Below are 26,774 nucleotides of genomic sequence, written 5' to 3'. Positions count from 1 at the left end.
GAGAGAGAGAGAGAGAGAGAGAGAGAGAGAGAGAGAGAAAGTTAGACAGTTAGATAGGATCAGTGAACGAGGAGAAAGAAGGAAGAAGATTATATATAGAGAGTGAGATAGAGTAATACATATATATATATTTAATTGTATATTCTCTGTCTCCCTCTCTTTCCACACACACACACACACACACACACACACACACACACACACACACACACACACATATCACTATAAAAGTGGCGGGCGAATGTTTGCTTGAAATGAACATTTGTTAGGGTCATTTACGGGCGCTGCTCCCGTGGGTCGATGGGTGCCGGCTATCAACGCGATGGTTCTAGGTCCAATCGTTGGCTAAGGAAAGATGCTAGTCTAGCTGCACTGATGAGTTGTGATACAACGAAATAGTACTATATGTGGATGATTACAAATATATATATATATATATATATATATATATATATATATATATATATATTGCCCGGTCGTAAAATACGCTTAAATATGATATTTTGATTAATGCAGGCTTCGTATACGCATTACCCGGTGGAAGCATGCCCCCCCCCTCGTAGAAAAATTAAAATACAGTTGTTGTTGTTGCCCAAAACTCAACCTCCTTATGTTAAGAACTGCTTTCAGAAGAGACACCTCCAACCACCTCATGTTAAAATGGCTTTCGGAATGGTCACCAGCAACATCCCCATGTTAAAAACGGCTTTTGGAATAGACACCCTATTTTGTGAGTGGGGGAAACTGTAAAAATATTTGGCATAAATTTAACCTTGATAATCGCTGTCAGGATCCCCACGCGCAAATGAACCGACAAAGAAATTTAGGTGTCGCAGTGTCAGTCGGATATAATTAGATTTTTTCACAACTAATCGTATTCGCCAAATATAAATGAGATTTTCTGAATCAGCATAGTGGAAATTGTCATTTTAAAGGAAAGGGTTTAGGTGGATCTAAGGTAAGGATTTATCTTAAAACAAAAATTGGTCAATAATCAAACAGCCCCCTCCCTCGCAAAAACAATAAATTGCAGTTGTTGTTGTTGTCGTTGTTGCCCAAACCCAACCTTCACATGTTAAGAACAGTCTTCGTAATGGACCCCCAACCTCCTCTGTATCCCGCAACATTTCCATATTAAAAACAGCTCTTGGAATAGACATCCCATCCTGTGAATAAATATGAGAATATTTGCTCCATATTTAATATTGATAATCGTTGTTAGGATCCCGAGGCGCAAATACTAAGCAACAAAAAGAAAAAAGTCGTTATATTCATGGAAAGTGTATCTCTAATTTGTTTATAATCAAACACATGCATATGATATTGGGTAATCAACAGAATTCTAAGCTGTTGATGCAGGAAACGCAAAGCAAACAATGGTAACCGTAAATAAAAATGTTATCTTTCAGAGTTGTTTTTAGGGGGTATATGTGCAATGTTTATATAAAACAAAGCAAAAAAAAAAAAAAAAACGAAATAAATACCTACGTTGTCGGTTTCCTCAGTATAATCGTATGCGTAAAAGATCCAAACAAAAAAGAAAACAAAAAGCAATAAAAAATGCAATGATATCCGTAAATATGATGCATTTTGTTTAACGTAAATGTGAGGGTATAAGTACGCAACTTTATGATTATGAGCGTTTAATAATTTTGTATTTGTATATATATATTCATAAAACTCTTGTTCGGTGTAGAGAAAGCGGCCATATTTGTCAAGGTTTGATGTGTTCGTTTTTTGTAAGAGGGTGTTTATTCTGGAATAATAGATTATTATGTTCTCAGTTCTCTTTGAATGAGGAAGTGAAAATGTAATTATATGCCTATGAGTGTATGATCCAGTTAACAAGAGAGTCAGAGCAATATAGTTATAATATGTATATATCTTCCAGATCTTAAATATGGGATGTGGAGGGATTTTGGATTTAGAGGGAAAAATAGGAACTACTTCCTCTAAAGATATTTGCGATCGTGATGATGTTTCTCGTGAGGATGTAATGTAGGATTTTATTATAACGAATAAATGTGTATAAAACGGCGTTCTAAAGTTGCATAAAATGTTGGATACTATTTTGGACATATTAAATTCGTATGTGGCATCTGTTATTGCAGGCCTACGGATGAGAATTTCTGCAATAGAAATACTATATATGAATATTTTATTGAATCAAATATATAGTAATAATTTAAAACGTTAAAAAAATGACTCGTGCGCCGCCACCGAAAAATCGAAACTAAAACGTTTAGCTTGTACTTTACTTTTTCCTTTGACAGTAATGCCTGAGCTAAGAAGACATGTTTGCTGCAATCGTAAACATTAAAACATAAACAAATAGCTATTATGTTACGCATGCATGTTCGTAATGCCGTCGATCGGCCTAAACCTGGTAAATTCTATTCTTTTAATTTTCACCCTTTTATACTGTTTTTCCCCAGCTAAACCTCAAATATAAAGTTTTGCATGGATTCGAATACGCTATGTATTAAGTTTCATGTCTGTAGACTAAAAACTGACAGAGGAGTTTGGTAGGCAAAATTTTAAAAATATATATATATATACTCATACATAAATATATATAGAAAGAGGTTCGCGTTTATTATAACCTTTTTACGCAAATATTACGCGAGTATAAATTATGTAAAATATCTGCATGAATATAATTATACGTAATAGTTAACTAAAGATCATCCCATAAGAAAAATCGAAAAAAACTAATACGAAATTAATTAAAATAAATGTTTAAAAGAATATACATATTCGCTTGATCTTTTGCAGATGAATGCAATTCCACGATCCATATATAACAAAGATGTATTTTTTTAAATAAATAAACAAATGGTGTTTAATATCAACATGAACACACACACACAAACAGGTATTTTTTACGACCTGCCCCAGTGAAGTATAAACTCTCTCAGCCACCTCATGTTATTAATGGTTTTCGAAATAATCCCCCAACCTACCAATGTTAAGAACGACTTTCGAGGGTGGGGTTATCCCAAAAGCCGTTCATAACATGGGATGTTGGTGTGTTTATATTACGCTGGGGCACCTCGTAAAATTTACCAAAACAAATTTATATATATATATATATATATATATATATATATATATATATATATATATATATATATATATATGTGTGTGTGTGTGTGTGTGTGTGTGTGTGTGTGTGTGTGTGTGTGTTTGGAGAAAGAGAGAAAGAGATAAATAGTGGCAGATTAAACTGAAAGTACTGTTCTGTAAGAAAATTTAAAGATAAAAACAGAGGGAGAAAACGAGAAAGAGTAAAAGAGAGAATATATATATATATATATATATATATATATATATATATATATATATATATTTAAAGAGAGTGATATATATATATACATATGTCTATTTAGATACACACACAAATACACACGCACGTATACACATATGCATATACACACACATATATATATATACACACACACGCACGTACACACACATATATACACACACACACGCACGTACACACACACGCACGTACACACACATATATGGAGAGAGGGAGAGTGATTCAATTAAAAGCCTAAAAGTTTCAAAGATAAAGCAAATCATCTAATCCCTTCAAAAGTGCGAATGTTTTTTTAAAAAAAAAACATTATTTTACTTACAGTATTTTTTTTTTTTACTTTACTGTAACTTAATCTGCTCCTCCGTTTTCTTTCTGTAAGGAAGAGAGTTTTTCGTTACTTAATTCTTCTTCCCTCTCATCTTATATCACTTTTGTGGCTTTCAAAAAACCTATTCTAATCAGCATCGTTTTCTGTACTTTGAGATAATTCAGGAACGGACGTAGAACTTCTCAAATATCTTCTTTATTTTCTTGTTTTGCTGTTTAACAACCCCTGCATAGATTATATATTTCTTTTAATTTTTTTTTTTGTAACATTTTATGTCAAACTCAAAACAACTGATAAATGTTCATGACTATCACCAGCACTTTCAGATCTTCGTCGGATCATCTTCAAGTGAAAAAAAACAAAAAAACACGCACATAAACAAAACAAATGAACACCATATGTTAGAGGTGAGACATTTAAAAAAAAAACAAAAAAAACGGTGCAGTTCCAGAATAACGATTACAATTTAAACTCCATAAGGGCAGAATGAGGGTCACAGGATAAATTGTATTTACATTACACATTTTAAAATTTGGATATTCGCTTTAAACATCATATTATTTATTGGAGATTGCTGAATTTCAATAGGGATAGCCTCGAGTATTTAAATTAAAAAAAAAATAGTTTCAGAATGTAATATTTTCGTTTTATTAACTAAAATTTATCTTGAATCATAAACATTAATATATACTAGCAGAGAAACGCGACGTTGCCAGGGATTAAATGATAATCAACGAATGTTTCAATTGTACTTTTATCATCGAAATCAGTAAAATCGCACATTTTTCAATCAAATCGATTGGTTGCCTGCTCTAGTTGCGGTGCGTCGGGAGGAAGCTTCATATGCTTTCCCACAGTGACTTAGTCTACAATACATTGTGTTCTACAGTGCACTGCAGATCACCTACTATTGTTTTATAAAATTATTTTTTATATATAATATCTTGGATTAAAGTGTAATATGCAAAAGTCAAGTATCACAGTCCAATTGTACTCTAAACAGAAACATTAATTTCGAACGTGCCCTATCATATAAAATAACCTACTGTTGATTTTACATGCCTGCCCTTGCTTCTTGTGGGGTGATAATGTCTTAAATTTAAGTTTAAAATTAAAAAGTCATATATCATGGCGCAATTGTGCTTTAAACAGAAACATTCATTTCGAACGCGTCCTTATTAATATAAAAAAAAGCTTCTGTTGATGTTTATATGTCAGGCATTTTGGCTTCTGTGGTAATAAAACTTCTCAAATGCACTCATGATGTTAAACTGTATAAGGTGTTAACTTTTAGTCAAAATCGCCCGTTCCTTCTTTAATCAGATTATTTCAATTATCGATTATTAATGGTTATCGAATCGTAGATATTCTGACACAAAATCTATTCAAGAACACTGCAAGGCACATATGCACAGGCACACATTAAGTTTCTTTGCATATATACATATATATTATTTCTTTTTACATAAGCAGTAATATGTTGCTAAACAGTCATGAGTATGTTTTGGTCAGCTAGTTACTAGTAACTAGAGACCTCTTTAGGCGATACTGCATATATGAAAGCAAAGTTTGCAATAAAAAATATCAGGTCTTCAGCATCATAGGAAATTAATATCAGAATGGTTGTTGTTTAAAATCAGAATAAGTTGTAAGATTAGTTGTATGTAAAGAAGCAACAAATAGGGGTCTGGATTTTGGTCTGTGTTTAAATATAGGAATGATGAGGAAAGTATGGGAGGTTAAGAAAGCAGAGATAAGAAAATAGAGGTATGCGTATGTGATAGCCGCCTTAAACCTTCTAATGCGTATAGTGCCCATTAGCAGAGGTGTGTCAAGATGACAATTTAAAATATATTAGTGAAAAAAGGTGTAAGGTTAATCGGAATAATTCCGTTATTAAAATATTTTTAAATTAACTCGAATTTGTCGTGGTTAGAATACGTAGAGCTAACGTTATCTTCTGACCCATCCCAATACCATTTTTTCATACATTTGTAAAGAGATTAAAAGATAGGGAAGAGGATGAAAAGACGAAAGGAAATAAAAAGAAAAGAAAGGAATAAGAAAAAAAGGAAATCCTATAAATAATTATTCTTGGTGATATTTTTAAAACATTCTTTTTCTAGTCCACACACACACACACACACACACACACACACACACACACACACACACACACACACACACACACACACACACACACATATATTATATATTATATATTATATATATATTTAAATCCCACTGTAGCATATATAAATGCTTCAATTATCTAATAATCCACTGGATAACCCTTCTTCAATGTATACCCTACATGCAAGACTCCCAGATATGCCTATTTCTAGACGTCGCATCCATATCTTGTTACCTAGCACATCCACTGCCTTTTGAGGAGAAGCATCAGACTTCGAAATGCCTGGCACTGAATAATAAGACAAAAAAGTATATATATATATATATATATATATATATATATATATATATATATATATATATATATAAAGATAAATGAAATATACAAGGATTCTTTAAATTGAATCTTTTTGCTATAACGAAAAGCTCGACATGCAGGTGGAGCTTAGATACAAGAGGAAAGGATCTTGATAATAGAAAAACATATATATTGAAGCCTATGGATTTATTGATCAATTTCAAATAAGGAAATACAATATAGTGTTTAGGGAATATGAAAGTGTCAGTGCCAGGCATTTCGAATGCAAAAATTCGACCCTTTTGACGGGACACAAAAGAAAAAAACAACGTACAGATCTCAATAAGGATCCCTTTTTCAAATTGATATTTTCTTCAGTCTGTTGAGAAACACTAATTGCGGTTATGGAAAATAATTAGATTAAAATTACGTGCGGAAAGAATCGTTAAATATATTTTCAACTTTTCATTTTTTTTACCATCTTCCAATAGAAGTTACAGACAATGAACTCTGGAGCACATCTAAATATTATTGTTTGCAATAATGTGGTGCTTTATATGGTTTCATATTGTGAACAAATTTTTGTAAAACAATATATCAAGTTTCTTTTGCTACATAGTGTACGTTTTAGACATTTTCTTAAAATAGAGTTAGGACAAACTTCTTAAAAGAGTTATATAAATAGAAATGTCTACGATTTAGTTCAGGGTGAATTTTTTTTTTACACAGTGATCACCACTTATCAAGGCCCGGAAGCCACTCAGGGATAAGGGTTATTGCAAGTACATTACGTTAGTGTGGAGATTTGATGAAGTGTTTACTTAAGGGGGCGGTTCATTAGGAATTTGTTAACATTGGACTTGAAGACATCCAAGTTGTAGTCCGGTGGGAAGCAGGCAGACGGAACAGAGTTCCACAGGCGTGCAGTTCTAAGAAAGAAGTTTTGTTCATGGAATCCACGTTTTGATTTAGGCACAGATATAGAGTGGGGGAAATTTATCACAGTGGATTCAGCTAGACGGGTGTTTTTTGTGAAAGATTGGCGAGGGGGGACCAGAGATTGGAGTTCAGACGAGCACCTACCATGGAAATAACGATAAAACAAGGATAGGCTTAATTAATTCTTTTACTACTGGTCTTCATATTTGGAATTTTTCTCCAGAAAACATCAGTAATTGTTAAAATGCCATTTTATTGTATGTGTTGTGTGTATATGTGCAATGTGAACAATCTTTATTTTACTGTAGTCAATGTTATCAGAAATTTATGCCCCCCCTTCCGGAGGGCTAATACTTAATCACTATATAATAGATATAGATATTTGAATATTCCATTAAAGTTTTCCTTCACATCTGAAACATCATGTTAGGAAAGAAGTAAAAAAAGATTAATTTTCCTTACTCCAATTGACCAGTTAAATATGTTATGGTACATCTTGCTTGAGATCTCTTGGTCTAACTGTATTCTATGGCAAGAATTCATCTATTCTGGTATAGTATCCAGCTTAATACTTTTATTATATGCAACGTAATTTGGAGAAGGTGCACCATTTCTTAAAAAAACAAAAACAATGTAGGTCAGCCATGCCAAGGAGATTTTATTTGGGCTGCGAATATTATTTGGTCAGGGTTTACTTCTAGTGAAAAATATCCTTATGTCAGGTTATCTTGACAAACCAATATATAGAGAGACCGTAGACATACCCAAGAACCAGTGTCTAGTAAGCATTCGAGTTCGCCCCAGTAGGCATTCAAGTTATCTCACTTTTTCGTTATTATGCCCCATTGTGTGTTTGATATACTTGCTTTGTAATAGGTTCTAATTAACTTGTAATTACTTTACTGTCACTTTCTTCTGACATCTTTACAGTTGTGATAGTGCTGTCTTTTAATCGTGAATTTGGTGGTAATATCCGGTGCTGATGATAAGAGGTGACGGCAATGAAACGCATATCGTCTTAGAAAGGATTGTAGACAAATTATTATATATGTAGAAATATTGAAACGTACATAAACGATTATTTCTTGAATTAGTTTACCTAGTATATATATATATATATATATATATATATATATATATATATATATATATATATATACGTAGATTTTGTTGTTGATTTTTTAAAAGATATTAAGGTGAGCGCCTCCACCTTGGAGATCGGGTGTTTTTTTTTTTTAGAAAGTTGCCCATTTTATTTGAGCGTAAACAAATAATGTTTTATTTTATTTTAAAAACAGTAATCTACGTACATGCATGTTTCAGGGCCCTACCCCTCTTCAGCGTAGCTTGACTGTTATTAGGAATCGAACCCCGGACCTTATGTATTTCAGTCCAGCGTCTGTATCTATTACGCTATGATGTCATAGACAATATACTGCTTAGTTTTTATCGTTTATATATTTACGTAGATTTTGTTGTTGATTTTTTAAACGATATTAGGGTTAGCGTCTCCACCTTGGAGACCGGGTATTTTTTTTAGAAAGTCGCCCATTTATTACTTGGACGTAAACAATATATATATATATATATATATATATATATATATATATATATATATATATATATTATAATATAAAGCTGAACGTCTTTGTGTGTGTGTGTGTGTGTGTGTGTGTGTGTGTGTGTGTGTCTGGTCACGAATAGGCTCCTATATGGTTGACTATTTTAAAAAAACTGATTACATATAATGATAGAAGGTGTATCGAGGATCAAGAATGTGTATGTTTGATCTGGCAGAACGGTGAGTCATTAAAATTGTGGGGTCAGCGTTTGCGCCTAGCCCACAAAGTATGGAAATAAAAAATGAAAAAAAAAAAAACGTTTACAAGTGTTTTTGAGATAGATGTACATAAGAATACTTTGATAAGTATGTTTAAACTTAAATAGGGATGGTATAATAAAATTGTGGTGTCTGCGTTCGCGCCTGTACTCCATGTAAATATGGCACAAACTTTAACAAAGACTTTTCATATCTATCTGCGTAAGTATACTTTGATAATTATGTTTCAGTTTGAAGAAATATGGTATAATAAAATTATTGGGGAGTCGTTCGCGCCTGACCTCCACAGAATGTAAATATGTCACAAAGTTTTACAAGTTTTTTTTTTTTTAAAGAGGTGAGGTCCGAAATAACACCTTAACTTTAATCTTAATTCACGTTAGCTTTTATTTATTTTTTTGAGTTTAATCATATTGTGTGGAATAAATTCACCTCATAAATTCATGTTCTTATTAAAGTGAAAGCCCCCGCCCCCCCCCCAAATCGGAACTTTAGACAATTTTCGACACAAATTTTGCATAACGCTGTTTTTTTCCTTCTCCACTTGCACGTTGCACTCTTTTGAAAATAGATAAATAGATAAAAAATAAAAAATAAGAACGTTACTCCTTATCGTGTCAAAAGAAGGAAAAATCCTGCTCACGTGATTACGTGTCTTTTTAAAAACATTTACATAACCTTTTTATTTTTGTTTATATATCTGTTTAAGCTTTTTTCGTCAGTGTACTAGAAGGAATTCAGTTGATTACAACCCTTTCTGTGTGTTCTTTACATTACAATAGTAAACCCTGAATCCGACGGCGCAATACTACACAGTTCAATACTGTAAAACTGAAACGAAGCTGTTCTTCTTGAAAAGGGCGCCATTTTCTTCTTATTCATATTCATATCGATTCTTTGCTTTAAAAAACGAAAGTAATTACGTGTTTACTTTTTTAATATTCCATTTTGCTGTTTCGGATTATTTTACTAAATAAGTAAAGGTTCATTATTTTTCAATAAACTGTTTTTGTTTCTTTGTTTTTGGATATTTCGTCGATATTATTTAGTACCCGAAAAAATAAATATACAAGAAATAAATGCTACCATAGTCAATAAAAGTTCAGTTCATGTTTTTTTTTGTTTTGAAATAGTTTTTAATGCTTTTACTTGAAATAATTTCAGTGAACCGAAATTAAAACGAAATTTGAGCCGATAACTACTTAAATGAATTTTTATATAAACTACACATGCCATAATCGAATATTCCTCAAGCACAAAATAACGGAAAACATTAAAATATGTTTATAAATATTCCTTACGTTGACGAAAACGGGGCTCTCCATTTCAAAGTCGCTGCCATTTTGACTTTTTTTAAAACGGTCCCTGAATTAAAATTTTCTTTTTGATTTTTACAAACTACTTAAAAATATAAACCAATGAACTTTTCTACCATAAAAGTAACTTTTATTGACTATGGTAACATTTATTTCTTGTATATTTATATTATTATATATATAACATTTTCTCTTTGTAAGGAAACATCATTTTGTTGGTCACTCTTAGCTACGAATGGAAACAAAGTTGATATAAAAAATATATTTTCGCGAAAATTATCTTACTTTCATCATATTTGGGTTGGGGAAAAATTTTTGAGTATCAAAACCTATCTCTTTACAACCCCCTCCTTTTTATAACCTATCACACTTTCATCAATCACAGTCTATTTTCTGTATGCTGTTTTTGAACCCAGTTAACGACGGGTACTTCTGCTAGTATATATATATATATATATATATATATATATATATATATATATATATATATATATTGAGGAGAAATACTTGTCGCTGAATGGGTTAAAAAAGAGCCTTTAAAATGAACTCTGATTTATATAGCAATATAAATAACTTTTAAATTCTTTTAAACTTATATTTTTAGTATCTTATATTGCCTTTCATATTATAGATGAACAAACAGACTCACAGACGTTGATATTTGTTTCATCGCCCCATAGATATATAGACACACCAGCCGACACACAAACACACAGACAGATCAGCATTGCTCGGATTATCTTTGTCGGGGTAACGTGCAATTGCTCAAACGAACATGAGGAGGCAGTAGTGGGAATCTTTATTGACACAAACGTATGGACACTAATTAGGTTTTCCCATTGTACGCGACCTTCATGGGTGTTAACCTCTGTTGATGGGAGTAGGCGATGTCAAATGTATCTTACCCATCATTACCATGGTGAATTATCATGGCATGTTCGGTAGCTCTACGTAAAACAGTGTAAACTTGCATAGGTTTCTAGTTAAAAGTGATAACACTAGAGCCTCGATCCCATTGGTGGAGGTGAGGTAGTGTGATTCGTCCAAACTTCCTCAACCTATGTTGAGTTATTCTGCCATATTTGACAACTCTGCGAGTATACATCAAACCGTGTTAGCGTGCACAGAGTTTCCAGTTCCCCTGGGACCCCATTCCCGTTGGTGGGTGTGAGCGGTGTAACGTCAAAATTTCACCTTTCTCATTGTAGGTTATCTTGTCAAATTTGGCAGCTCTACCTGAAACGGTGTGAGAGTGCATAGGATTCCCCCTTATAAGTAACCTCTTACTTTATCATACCCATTTCAGATCCGTGATATACTTATATTATTGTATTATTGTATGTGGGCAGTTTGGTATAATAGTAAACCATATAGGAACCCATTCGTGTACAGACAGAAAGTCAGACGCTGCGCTTTATTCTATAATATATATATATATATATATATATATATATATATATATATATATATATATATATATATATAATGGATATTATAGCGTGAATTCATTTCTAAAGCAATATATACACACACGCGCATATATATATATATATATATATATATATATATATATAATAAAAATTACAATAAGTTTACCAAGGTAATCAAAATGGTAAACTTAAAATATAATAAATATTAAAGTGTTAATATTTACAAGTAAAGTAATCTCAACCAGATGTAAAAGCTCAATAAAACCGAAAAGGAAATAGAGCTTATAATAATTACTTTACTTGTAAATATTAACACTTTAATATTTATAATATATTTTAAGTTTACCATTTTGATTACCTTGGTAAACTTATTGTAATTGAGAGGTTGGCTACCAAATTTTACGGACTAAAAACCACTGCCCACCCTAAATATAATCCTTACCTTGAGGAGTTCGAAAATTCCATGTTAAACTTAGTCAAAAAAATTAAATTTAAGAAACAAAAACACTACTACAACCCGGTTACCCGAAAAATAAATAATTTTGCCAAGAAAGTAAAAAAGAATAAACATATATTTGTCCCTGCAGACAAAACTAAAAATTACTATAAATTTGACTATCCTACATATAAAATACTTATATATAAAGAGCTTAATAAATCTTATAAAATAGTCCCCCGCAACATTTTGGATTCTATTAATTCTGAAGCTAAATCTTTACTGACTTCTATGAACATTCATAACTCCACTGAAATACTTTCTCCGGGTACCCCTAGATTCACCCTCAAAGACCATAAACCTAATTTTTATGATAACTCCTCCATTAGATTGATCTGCCCATCTAGCTCTGACTTGGGTGCGGTAAGCAAAAACATCTTAGATAGAATCATCCCCTCTATTAAAGAAAAAGTTAGCTTCCCACTTTGGCAAAATTCGAATTCTGTAATTAATTGGTTTGTTTCCCTTAAAAATAAACACCTCCTTAACTTCATAACCGTTGACATCAACACTTATTATCAATCAATTTCACCGATCCTCTTAAACAAGGCTCCAATCTTTGCTAAAAGAAATTCTGACTTAACTCATTTTGAAATTAAATTAATTCTCCTAGCCAGAAAATCCCTTATACAATTTAACAATAAGTTTTGGACTAGAAAAGATACCCCTAATAATTTTGACATCCTGATGGGTGCATCTGACTCTGCTGAGGTTACAGATTTAGTGGGACTCTTCTTACTAAAAGAACTTAAATACCACTTTAAACATATCCAAGGGGGCTTTATAGAGATGATGCTCTATTTACAACAACAGCCAGGCCAAGAGAGTACAATAATACAATTCAAAAATTGCATAACTTTTTTTTTTAATAATTTTGGCCTTTCTATAATTATTGAACCAAATAAAAAAACTTCAGATTTTCTAGACATTACACTTAATCTTAATACTGAAACTTACAGCCCCTATCATAAACCCAACCTTACGCTTTTATACGTCCATAAATCTTCTAACCACCCCAATTCAATTATAAAATCTATAGTACCATCCGTCTCTAGAAGATTTCTACACTATCAGCCGATAAAAAAACCTTTAATCAAAATGCTACTTTCTTCAATAATGCCTTAAGAAATTCAGGATACAATGAAAAGATTCAATATAACGATTACGCTCCACCTGTATGCCGTCTTAAATCTGTAATCACACACAATATGACTTGCAAGAAACCAGTTCAAATAACAAGATCTCCTGCTATCAATAGCAATAGTCCACTCCACAGATATAATCCGAACCAACATGCTAATCGTAATACTTCTAACCCACCCTGTCGCACTAGGAGAAAGAAAAATATTTGGTTTAATCCTCCATTTAGCGTAAATGTTAAAACTAATATACCTAAAGAATTCTTCAATATTGTAGAAAACTCTTTCAAATACCCACACAGATATAGTTCAATTTTTAATAAAAACTCAATAAGAATTTCTTGTTCTATTATGCCTAATTTAGCACAAAGAATCTTAGCATCTAATAGCACAAAAATTAAATCAGCCCAAAAAATCCCTTTCCCAATCCAACCAAAAAGCAACTGCAACTGTATTAACAAACATCTTTGCCCACTCAATAATGATTGCATCCATAAAGATGTAATATATTCATGCACAATTACAGAGCTCCCACGCAATTCTCCCATAATAGACAATAACATTTTGCCACTAAATTATCCTTCCTCCGACCCTCCCTCTGATATAATTATTAATCCAACAAACGAATCAACCAGCCCCTCTATTTTCAATCATACAACCAGCTATAATAATAATAATAATAATAATAATAATAATAATAATAATAATAATAATAATAATAATAAGATTAATAATCATAATAATAATAATAATAATATTTTTCATAGCAGCCATCCTAACACTGACAATACTAATTATCCCTTCCAAACCAATCCTGCTACAATCACTGTCCTACCCTCTGTTCATCAAAATGAACAAAATTTAAATTCTCTTCCCAGTATAAATTAACAAATTAATATTAATTCTCGACCCCGAGCTATTAATAAAACATATACATATATAGGTGCTACTTCAACTTTAATAAAGAAAAGAATTTCAAACCACACTTCTTCTTTCAATAACCAAAATTCAAATAATAACCAGGGAACTTCTCTAACTACACTGGTTAAAAAGCTTAACTCTGCCAATACCCACTTTTACATTAAATGGACCATCCTAAAAAAAGTTAAGTCTTACACTCCAGGATCTAAGTCTTGTCACCTCTGTAATCTGAAGCTATAACTATTATAACCTCCCCTCAAAGTAGTAATATAATAAACTCTAAAAACGAACTGATCTCCTATTGCAAACATATGTCCAAGTATAAATATGGTAAATTTGAAATGACATAGCTATTAATTTAACCCTTCAAATATTTCCCATAATTTTTTTTATATAATCTTACCTTCTAAGCTTTTTATATTTTTAATTTTATTTGTTTTTCTTTATTTCTTTGGTCGGTTTTCCATCTGCTGTCTCCGTTTTATGGTATAAGTGTACATATTAATTAAATATATACATCAACCTACTCATTTTTATTTTATGTATTTGTTTACTTATATTTTACTATATGCATTTACATACACATTTATTTGCCTTATTCTGGGGTTTGTAGATACCGGCCAGTCCCTCCCCTTAATTTGTATGCAAGTATGTATGTATGTTTTTGTTTAACTTGTATATGTTTTTGGATATGTTTTTGGATATGCGTATATATTTATGCATGCGTGTGTGTTTGTATATATATGTATATATATGTGTGTGTATGTTATTGTATATGTATACATATATGTATATATATTTATATGCATGTGTGTATGTATGTACATGTATGTGTGCATTTGTGTGTCTGTATGTATATGTATGTGTATATGTATATATATATATGTATGTCTGTGTATATATAGTTTTTTTTTAATATAATGGACGCTCCATTTTATAAACTTAGCCATTTATTTGTTCTTCTGACCAGTTTTCTTAATTTAATTCTGGGACTTTCACGTGCATATCTAAGTTGACCTAATTTTTAACGCTAACTTTCGCGCTTTTTGTCTGGGTCAGTTTGACCTTGCTTTTCAAATTTAAACTTTCACCGCTTTTCGGTTTTTTTTTAAAACCTTAATTTACTTGATTCCTCCAGCCTTGACAGACGTGTTTGAAATATTCACTCCAGTGCTTTTTCTTTTAATGATTTGGAATTCATTCCATTTGAGATTTTTTCCAAGGAACTCTGCCTTTTGGATCATTTTGGACCATTTGGAATTTACCCATTGGATTGGAAATTTTAAATTCGACCGTTTTGGATTTTACCATTCTTGGATTTTTTACCCTTCACCAGACTATCCATTCATGTGAAATCTTTTTATCATTTTTCTTTTACCTCCTATTCCCTTTACCTCACCCTTTTTTATTTAACCAAGTACGATCTGTGACTTACTTGTAGTTTCATTAAATACTTTTATATGCAAAATCCGATCCTGCATTTTGCTAATTCCTGCCCTCTGATGAGAAGGAGAGTATTTCTTCGAAACTCCTTGGATTAAGGACTATCCACTTATCTTGTGCTTCCTTTTTTAAAATTAAATATGTTTTTAACTCTTTTTCAAGATGTCTTTTAACATGCTTTATTAATCATTTGTTCATATATATATATATATATATATATATATATATATGTATATAAGATTGTTGAAGTTTTTTAATTTCTTTCTTATTACTTCGCCCCCTGAACGTTTATATTATAAGAAAAGAGTTATTTGCCCTTTGTTTACATTTTTCTTCGCCCACATTTTTAGGACGTATTTACTTTTAAAAATATTTTATTTAGATATTAAATATTAATTATTAATTATTAATTAATAATTACTATTACTTTTATGCACGTAGTAATTATTAATTAATATATATATATATATATATATATATATATATATATATATATATATATATATATATTACAAATTATCATTCGTTTTTCATTAGTTCTCCATCTTCCCTTTTTCTATCCGCCCTATTGATTTCGCACAACTTTCGCTCTCTCTCCTAACCTTTCTAGTTCGGTCCACTTCTCTCTTCCTTTTCATCCTGCCTTCTATTTTTAATTCTGCCTTTTTGACGTTTTACATTATGTTATGTATTCTATTTCGAACAGTTTCAAACAGTGATGTTTCGTTTGAAGAAAACACATCTTGATGCTATTTCTGCGATATTGTTTTTTTTTTATTATTTATTTCGGCAGCAAACGTGTTTTGCTCTGTTTGAGACCATCACTGTTGACGCTAATTTGTTTGTTTGTGTCATTGTTCCCTTCTTTAATTACCGGTTTTTACTTTCATTTCTTTACGGGTGTTTCTTTCCTTCGTTCTTCTTCCTTCTATTTTATTTATTTATTTTATTTAGAGTATACCCACTCTCTCAAAAATCCCCTTAAAGGGGGAGAGAGAGAAAGAAAGAATAAGAGAGAGAGAGAGAGAGAGAGAGAGAGAGAGAGTGAGAGTGAGAGAATGAGAGAGAGAGAGAGAGAGAGAAAGCGGAGAGTGGTAAAAGAAAGTTAAAGACACCATCAAAATTTATAGTGAAACACCAATCAGGAAAATACAAAAAAAAAAAAAAAAAAAAAAAACAGAGTAAAAAATAGCAATAAGAAAAATTACTGACTGTTCGATTTCTCGGATACTTCTTACAAGCTTATGATTGCAAGTGCAATTTACTGAATGTTAAAAGTTTAAGTTGTTTCTTCGCGTTTATAAAAAAACAAATTTTAATTTAGCTATTTTATCTTTTTCCTATTTAGCTTTTATTTTTTCTATTTTATTTTTTTTCTATTTAAATCTTATTTATATTTTTACTTTTATTTTAATCTTTTTCTCATTGTATAAATTTTTACTGTATTTTTAATTTTCCTACTGCTGCATGTTTACTGTACGTTTCTTTAAAATTTTTTGTATATTTAGTTTTGCATTTTACTGTATTTTTTATGGTACTTTATCTCTATTCTACAGTATTGATCGTTTTTACTGTTTCATATTCGTATCTTTCTCTATGTATCATTCCAATTTCTTTCGTATATTTATCTGTCTATTTTATTTGGTCTATCTCTAATTCCACGATCTGTTCCGTTTCTATGTACATATAATATATTTTTATTTCTAAACCATTTTTTTGTATATATAAAGTTGTCCCTTTACTCCTCTTCTGATGAGAAGCCTTACGCTTCAAAGTGCCATTACCTAAAGAGGCATTTTTCCTTATTTATTTGAGTATTTGAGTTTTATCTAATTTTGTATTGCCATCCTTTATTTCTAATATTATTTGCTCTACTTATCAGTGTAGAGATTTCTGCATCTTGTAAAGTTATTCCGTAAAGTTTATAGTTTTTCATATTTATCTTCATCAATTATACACACCCAAGGAGAAATATTTACGGCGGTTTGGTCCGGTTATTAGAGCTGCTGACTCTCAATGCGACGGTTGTAGGTTCTATCCACGGCTGGGGACAGGTGTATGTCTAACCTCACTGATGAGTTGTGCTACTGTATGTGGATGACTATATATATATATATATATATATATATATATATATATATATATGATTAGATTTTTTTGGAAAAAGAATTCCAGCAGAGTGCTCAATTAAAAGGAAAATCCAAATTTTAAGAGCGTACTTATATTTTGTGTACAGAAAGTTGTTAGTTGAGACAGATCATTGGTACCGTCGGTTTCAAGCCCGATAATAAGGCCCGTTTAAGGTATCCTTATCAAGCTCTCTTCAGCCAATATTCGTCAGATGGTACCAATGATCTGTCTCAACTAACAACTTTCTGTACACAATATATATATATATATATATATACACTTGTGCCCGATATTATTCATACCCCCCTTGAAAATTGAGTTTATTAGGTGTAACTTTTGTAAGAATTTATTGTTTACGTCCATATTGATACATATTCTTAATAAACCTCTTCTGATCATTTTCGTCATTTTAAAATCTCGGGATACTTGTAATAAAAGAAATATACAGCTATTTATAAAATCTGCAATGTTCAAAAATAATCATACCCCCTTATTTTTTCAGTATTAATCGAGTTTCTGACTGTTTGTTTTCTGTTTGATTCTTATTTTGAATGCTTTTATACAACCTTTGATTAATTTCATTTCGTTTTTTGCATTTTTCAGAAATTAAAATATCAACTGAAAACCAATAAAAGAATAAAAATTATTAGAATGAGGAAGAAAAAAGAGCTTAGTAATGATCTTAGGACTAAAATTGGGAATTCACATAAGGATGGTTTAGGTTACAAGTCAATTTCCAAGAAATTTGAGGTCCCTACAGCAACAGTACAGAGCATCATCAAAAAATTCCAGAGCCACCACACAACAAACAACTTGATTGGTAGAGGAAGGAAAAGGAAACTGTCTGCTAGAGCCACCAGGAATATTGTAAGAAGTGTTAATGCAAATCCAACCACCACTAATAAGGACATTTTAGAAAATCTGGAGTCTTCTGGCATAAAAATATCAAGGCAAACATTGCAAAGGACTCTGCATGAAAATGGTCTGAAAGGAAGAAGACCAAGAAGGACTCCATTGCACACCGGAAAACACCTTGCAGCACGTCTAAAGTTTGCTAGGACCCATATGAATTCTCCAGAGTCCGTTTTCTCAAGTATTTTGTGGACTGACGAAACAAAAATTGAATTGTTTGGCCATATGGATGCTTCTTACGTTTGAAGGAAGAAAGGAGAAGCTTACAACCCAAAGAACACCATACCCACGGTGAAACATGGTGGTGGTAGCCTAATGTTTTGGGGCTCCTTTTCGGCTAGTGGTCCAGGTAGTTTGGTCAAGATAGATGGAACCATGAAGAAGGAGCAATATTTGGAGATACTCCAGAAAAACATTAGACAGGATGCGGAGAAGCTCCATTTAGACCAAACTGGGTCCTTCAACAGGATAATGATCCAAAACATACTGCCAAAATAGTCAAGAAATGGTTTGAGGATAATCAAATTAATGTTTTAGAATGGCCTAGCCAGAGTCCCGACCTGAACCCTATCGAAAACCTCTGGCACATATTGAAAACTGAGGTTAAAAAGCGGAAACCTAGAAATTTGAGGGATTTGGAGAACTACTGCATTGAAGAATGGTCAAAAATCAGTGTTGATGCTTGTAAAAACCTTGTTGATAAATATCCCAAACGGTTACAGGCAGTTATTAAGAATAAAGGGCATGCTATTGACTATTAGTAAGAGAGGTATGAATAATTTTGAACTAGTGCCATTATTGTTTTTCTTTGTATAATGTTTCAAACTTGCATAATTTATTTATTTGTTGAGTTTAAATTAAATGCTTATGCTTGATTTATTGTTTGAAATCCCTTTAATATTGTCTACCTTCTGGTTTGAGCAATATTCTTATAGAAATCTCAAAGATCCGAGGGGTATGAATAATATCGGGCACAAGTGTATATATATATATATATATATATATATATATATATATATATACATATATATATATATATATATATATATATATATATATATATATATATATATGAATGGAAATGAATAAAAAAGAATACGAAAAGTATAAAAGCTTATAACTTTTCTTTGTTCGTTTTCAATTGGTGACGTTGACGTGCAGGAATACAAAATAATATTATGAAAAAAATTAAAAAACTTTTTTTACAAGTACATAAATTTCGACCGATCCTTCAGTCTTCATCGGTGTAGTGAAAGTATGAGCATACACGGGGAAAGGGGGAATGGAAAAGGAAGGAAGGAAGAGGAGGAGGAGGAGGAGGAGGAAAAGGAGGTATAACCAATGAGAAGGTGCCACGTCAATTTTAAATATTTACACATATAAGTACGCACATACACACATGCACACAGTACATATACACCTATAAATGAAAAATTAAAAATTAAACAGTAAATAAAAATGAGAAACGCGCCTATACACACACACACACACACACACACACACACACACACACACACACATATACATTTATATACACATTATATCAACCACCTTGAATGACAATACATATTTTTTTATTTTCCATTCCGAACATACAACTCTTTCGGCCTACTACCAAGATATTTATAATGCTTACAGTGTATGTTGTCTTTATCTTTTATTGATAAAGAATTTTTTAGTGCGAACGCAAATAAATAAATGAAACGGCAACTTCCACATGAAACTGTGTTGCATTCCACATCTCATAATTTGTATTATTATAGATTTTCGAAGCAAAGAGTTTGTTCCCTGCATTATAAGTGGTTTCACCAGACTATCCATTCATGTGTAATCACCTTTTTCTTCTCCATATTCCCTCTGCTTCACTTTTTGTTATCAAGTAAGATCTTTGACTTACTTGCAGTTTCATCAAATACTTTTGTATGCAAAATCCGATCCCGCATTTTGCTAATTCCTACCCTCTGATGAGAAGGAAAGTATTTCTTCGAAACTCCGCGGATTAAGGACTATCCACTTATCTAGTGTTTCCTTTTCAGATTAAATATGTTTTTAACTCATTTCAAAGTGTTTTTTAACATATTTTATAAACTGTTTGCTCGTATATATATATATATATATATATATATATATATATATATATATATATATATATATATATATATATACTAGCTAGACGCCGGCGTTTCCCATTCGCTCAATACGCTTAAACATAATATTTTAATGCATGCAGATTGCATATGTATTGTTAAAGATTAATCCTCTGTTGATTATATATTAGGCAGAATGTTTTGTCCCGTGGAGTAATTCTCAAAATAAATAAATAAATAAATATAAAATAAATAAATAAAAATAAAAATAAATAAATAAAATAAAAATGAAAATAAATTAAAATAAATAAATAAAATAAAAAAATAAATAAAATAAAAATAAATAAATAAAAACAAAAAAAATAAATAAATAAAATAAAAATAAAAATAAAATAAATAGATAAAATAAAAATAAAAATAAAATAAATAAATAAAATAAAAATAAAAATTATAATAATAATCATGATAATCTTGTTTATCGAATTCCGTTTGTATTTGTTTACAATATCACGTCAGCTAATATTTAGGCTTTACAATGAATGCCTTGGAAAAATTACTTCAGATTAATGTTTTCTTTTAAGATATGCAAACGAAGAAATGATTTGCGGCGATTTTAAATGGTATCGCTTCTTTTATGATAAATTGAACTTATTATTACGAAATTTAAAAAATAAAATGGCGAGGTACACCCAGGCTTGAACAGGGGATCATTCAATCTGTAGTTGAATGCGCTACTACTATGCTATATTTCAAGATGACAATAAATCCGTTTGTTTTTAAAAAAAGGAATGATTTACTGAGATTTTATTATTTCCCGTTGCCGTGTAACATAAAATGTAAAGACTTCTTTTTTATATATTATAGAGATAGACTATGTAAAAGATCGGATGTTTTAGATTTTTGATACTTATCGGATCAATTTTTGTACAAAACATATCTAAGAGCACTGTCAAACATATAAATTACCCTTGTGTGAAATTTGCAATCTCTCACACACAAAGTGACTTTTATATAATAGTATATATATATATATATATATATATATATATATATATATATATATTGTGTACAGAAAGTTGTTAGTTGAGACAGATCATTGGTACCGTCGGTTTCAAGCCCGATAATAAGGCCCCGTTTAAGGTATCCTTATCAAGCTCTCTTCAGCCAATATTCGTCTCCTGAAGAGAGCTTGATAAGGATACCTTAAACGGGCCTTATTATCGGGTTTGAAACCGACGGTACCAATGATCTGTCTCAACTAACAACTTTCTGTACACAAAATACAAAATATAAATACGCTCTTACAATTTGGATTTTCCTTTTAATTGAGCACTCTGCTGGAATTCTTTTTCAAAAAAAAAAAAACTAATCATATATATATATATTTTATAAAGCCCCCCTCTTGGGTTGAGCACTATCGTAAATAATCTAACTCGCCACTTAATTTAGCTGAAAAAATGCGAAGCTCGCGGTTTGTTTACAAACAAACGTTTGAGCCCTCTACGAGCGGCGGACGGATGTTTATTTAAATAGACATTCGGACAGATTAATTTGCGGCCACCGCTTCCGTAGTCAGGGGGTGGAACTGCCGACTGTCATCACGACGGTTCTGGGTTCGATCCTCGGCTTGGGATAGGTGTTAGTCTAGCGGCACTGATGAGTTGTGAAACAACGAAACAGATCTGTATGTTGAAGACTAAAATATATTTTATATATATATATATATATATATATATATATATATATATATATATATATATATATATACAAGCATGGGTGCCCGGCGTTGCCCGGGTATTTGGAGATGTATGTTGAGCAAAAAAAAAAAAGTGTCCAATTTTTTTAACTTTGACCCCTCAGAATTTATTGTTTTGGGCTCAAATTAAGTCATTAAGTTAGATCCACGTCAAATAAACCTATATCTACAATTACAAGTGTTTAGACTGAAAATTGTCGGAGGAGTTTGGTAGAGTTCTCAAAGGTCAACTCGTTGAACTTTGACCCCTTAATCGCCAAATTTCTGGCCGAAAACCAATCACATCGATTTTTCCACGTCTCAGTACCCTGTATATGAAATTTCGAGTCTGTAGACTTTAAATTGGCAGAGTTATTGGGTAGAGAAATTTGCACACACAGACACACAGATACACACATAGACAGACAGACACTTTCATTTATATATATATATATATATATATGTATATATATATATATATAATTTTTCACATCTGAAAATTAACATATGCGTATATATATACATATATATATATATATATATATATATATATATATATATATATATACGCACACACACATATATATACATATATATAATTTTTCACATTTCAAAATTAACATATATATATATATAATTTTTCACATCTCAAAAATAACATACCCGTGTATATATATATATATATATATATATATATATATATATATATATATATATATATATATATATATATACGGGTATGTTATTTTATATATATATATATATATATATATATATATATATATATACACACAAATCAATTTACGCTGCTATTTATTATAGATTGAAATATTGTTTGCACTTATTTTTCTTATTTCTTTCCTGTTATCATTATTTCATTCATTCTGGCTTATATTTTCGTATTTCCTTTTCAAGTATTTCTTTGTTATTCATTATCAGTTTTTCTTGCCATTCACAAAATAACTCACATAAATTGAAAATAAAATAAATATCAGCCATTTTATTTTTATTTCGTATCTCTTTTTTTGTAGTGCGACGAGTTAAGTTAATAAATCTGAAAAAGACAAGGCAAAAATGATTACATCAGATCCAGCTAAATATATTCAATGCATTGTTTCAACAACCTGCACATAAAGGTCCACCATCGCAATTCCTCCACGAGAAACAGGTAAAGATTACAACTGCAAAACAGTGTCTATCTATCTATCTATCTATCTATCTATCTATCTATCTATCTATATTTAATTGAATTATATAACTAGTTTATATGTGACCGTATCTTGATAAAAGGATGCTCGATATTATAAAAAAGAGCATCATACAAGACGTAAAGAAATGACGAAAAATAAAATTTACATTAGGTATGTTAAATGATAAAAAAAATGTTAAATGTTAAAAAAAAATGATAAAAAAATGTTAAATGTTAAAAAAAAATGATAAAAAAAATGTTAAATGTTAAAAAAAATGATAAAAAAAATGTTAAATGTTAAAAAAAAATGATAAAAAAATGTTAAATGTTAAATAAAATGATTAAAAAAATGTTAAATGTTAAAAAAAATGATAAAAAAATGTTAAATGTTAAAAAAAATGATAAAAAAATGTTAAATGTTAAAAAAAAATGATAAAAAAATGTTAAATGTTAAAAAAAAATGATAAAAAAATGTTAAATGTTAAAAAAAATGATAAAAAAAAATGTCAAATGTTAAAAAAAAATGATAAAAAAATGTTAAATGTTAAAAAAAAAATGATAAAAAAAATGTTAAATGTTAAAAAAAATTATAAAAAAATATTTTCTTCACTCCATGGAATTACGGAAATTAGAGTAAATACCAGTTAAATTAGAAGTTACTACTTGTCAAAAATTGTGAAAACATTGAAAATTGTAAGTTAAAGAATTAAACACTGCTTTACTATGAAGAATACTAAAATATAAATCCATGCAGCCGTATGATTTCCCTCAGACATGAAATACAAACTTTTACGTGTAGCATACTTACCGTAAGTATATTTTATTATACAGAGGGTGTTTCTGATCCGACGTTTGACTAAAAGCAAAGGAAATTTCACAAGAAACACTCGTCTAGCTGTATACACTATCAATAATTCCCCCCACTCTTTATCTGTGCCTAAACCTAAACGTAGATCCCATGAGCAAAGCTTCTTTCTTAGAACTGCACGCCTGTGGAATTGTCTTCCGTTTTCCTGCTTTCCGACTGACTACAATATGGTTGTGTTCAAGTCTAACGTAAATAAGTTCTTGATGAGCCGCTCTATATAAGTTATCAAATTTACCAAATTTTCATTACTAATGATTACTATATTGTCCAATGTCTACTGTACACTCTTTAACCTTTATCCTTGAGTGGCCTCTTTAACCTTTATCCTTGAGTGATGCCTATGTAAAAAAAAAAAAAAAAAGAAATAGTCAATAAAAACGAAAGTTGTATATGCAGAGACCCGACAGTTTATTTGGAAACAGTTACTGTTACATGCTTTATTATTTTTAGATGTACCTGCCGCAGGCGGAGACGACCATCTAAAGGCGGTCGTGAAATGGTTGACGGGCTTTGGCGATTGTGTCTTTGTCTGAAGCGGCGAACGCATCTACGGTGGCAACATTTATAGACTCAACTGTGTTGGTGGTCTTGGCCTTTTGGAGTGGACCGTCGCCTCGATCATACCCCAGAAAAATATAGTAGTGAACAACATTGTTGAGCAGTCACGCTCTGTCGTCCTGACTTTGTGTGCAGGAGCTAACTTCCGGTGGAAGCTCTAAAGGCGCCTGGCGACGATCTTATACCCGGAACTTCACTACGTTTCTCAGCACCTTTAGATATTTACTTTTATTCGTGCGTCAGATTTTGCTGCACCATCCCATATATATATATATATATATATATATATATATATATATATATATATATATATATATATAATATAAAGCTGAATGTCTGTGTGTGTGGGTGTGTCTGGTCACGAATAGGCTCCTATATGGTTGACTATTTAAAAAAAAACTAATTACATATAATGATAGAAGATGTATCGAGACACAGGATTTGGTATGTTTGATCTAGCAGAACGGTAGTTCATTAAAATTGTGGGGTCTGCGTTCGCGCCTGGTCCACAAAGTATGGAAATAAAAAATTTAAAAATTAAAAAAAAAAAACCGTTTACAAGTGTTTTTGATATAGATGTACATAAGAATACTTTGATAAGTATGTTTTAACTTAAATAGGGATGGTGTAATAAAATTTTGGTGTCTGTGTTCGCGCCTGGCTTCCATGGAATGGAAATAAGCACACACTTTAATAAAGACTTTTCATATCTATCTGCGTAAGTATATTTTGATAATTATGTTTCAGTTTGAAGAAATATGGTATAATAAAATTATGGGGTGTGCGTTCGCGCCTGACCTCCATAACAAGGTTTTTTAATATAGATCCACAGAATATTGTGATAATTGTTTTGAGTGTGAGCAGGTATGGTATAATAAATTATGGGGTTTATCTATTTTATTTTTACTTTCACAATATTTTGCGTTGGTTTTGATACCTCCCAAATTCGAAGCTATCTCTTTACAACCCTTCCTTTTCATGGCCTATCATCTATAAATATTAAAGCGAAAATGTATGTATGTATGTATGTATGTATGTATGTATGTATGTATGTGTGTTCGCTTTTTCTGTATGTCTACAAAAGGCTTCTTTCAGAGAAGCGGTCGGTCGCTTCACAACTTTTTAAAACTTTTTATATCACATATAAATCGTAATATCTCACAGTTAACAACGAAGCTCGCCTGTCTATTTAATTTGGTCGATTTCGGGAAGATAAATATTCAACATTTGTCGCTCGCCGTATGTGGGTTAGTCTTTTTCCTATAACGTCTTGGGAAAATAAAAATCTTGGAGTCAAACTTGACCTCATTAACTCAGTAAAACGGGCACCTGCCAAATCCAAGTAATTAAATAAATTCAAACGTGTTTCCGTTAGCATCTCGCGGTGGGGCAATCGTTAACGTCGCACGTTTTTTTTTCACACTTTAATTTACAACTTTGCCTCAAGGGTTCGAGTTCGATCCTCATACTTACTTTTTTTGTTTACCCCCCCCCCCACACACACCTCCAAACACCCGGGCAACGCCGGGTACCCCTCGCTAGTACTTTCATAAATTTTTCCATTTCTGTTGGCTGTCTTTGAACCCTGTCAACGACGGGTACTTTTGCTAGTATATATATATATATATATGCATATATATCTCCCTCTCCCGCTCCCTCTATCTCTCTCTTTCTATATATATATATA

Source organism: Euprymna scolopes, chromosome 15 (assembly GCF_053919585.1).
Source record: "Euprymna scolopes isolate OS-2025 chromosome 15, ASM5391958v1, whole genome shotgun sequence".
In the NCBI taxonomy this organism is placed as follows: domain Eukaryota; kingdom Metazoa; phylum Mollusca; class Cephalopoda; order Sepiida; family Sepiolidae; genus Euprymna; species Euprymna scolopes.
The sequence above is the reverse complement of the archived record's forward strand: the minus strand, read 5'-3'. Positions refer to the sequence as shown.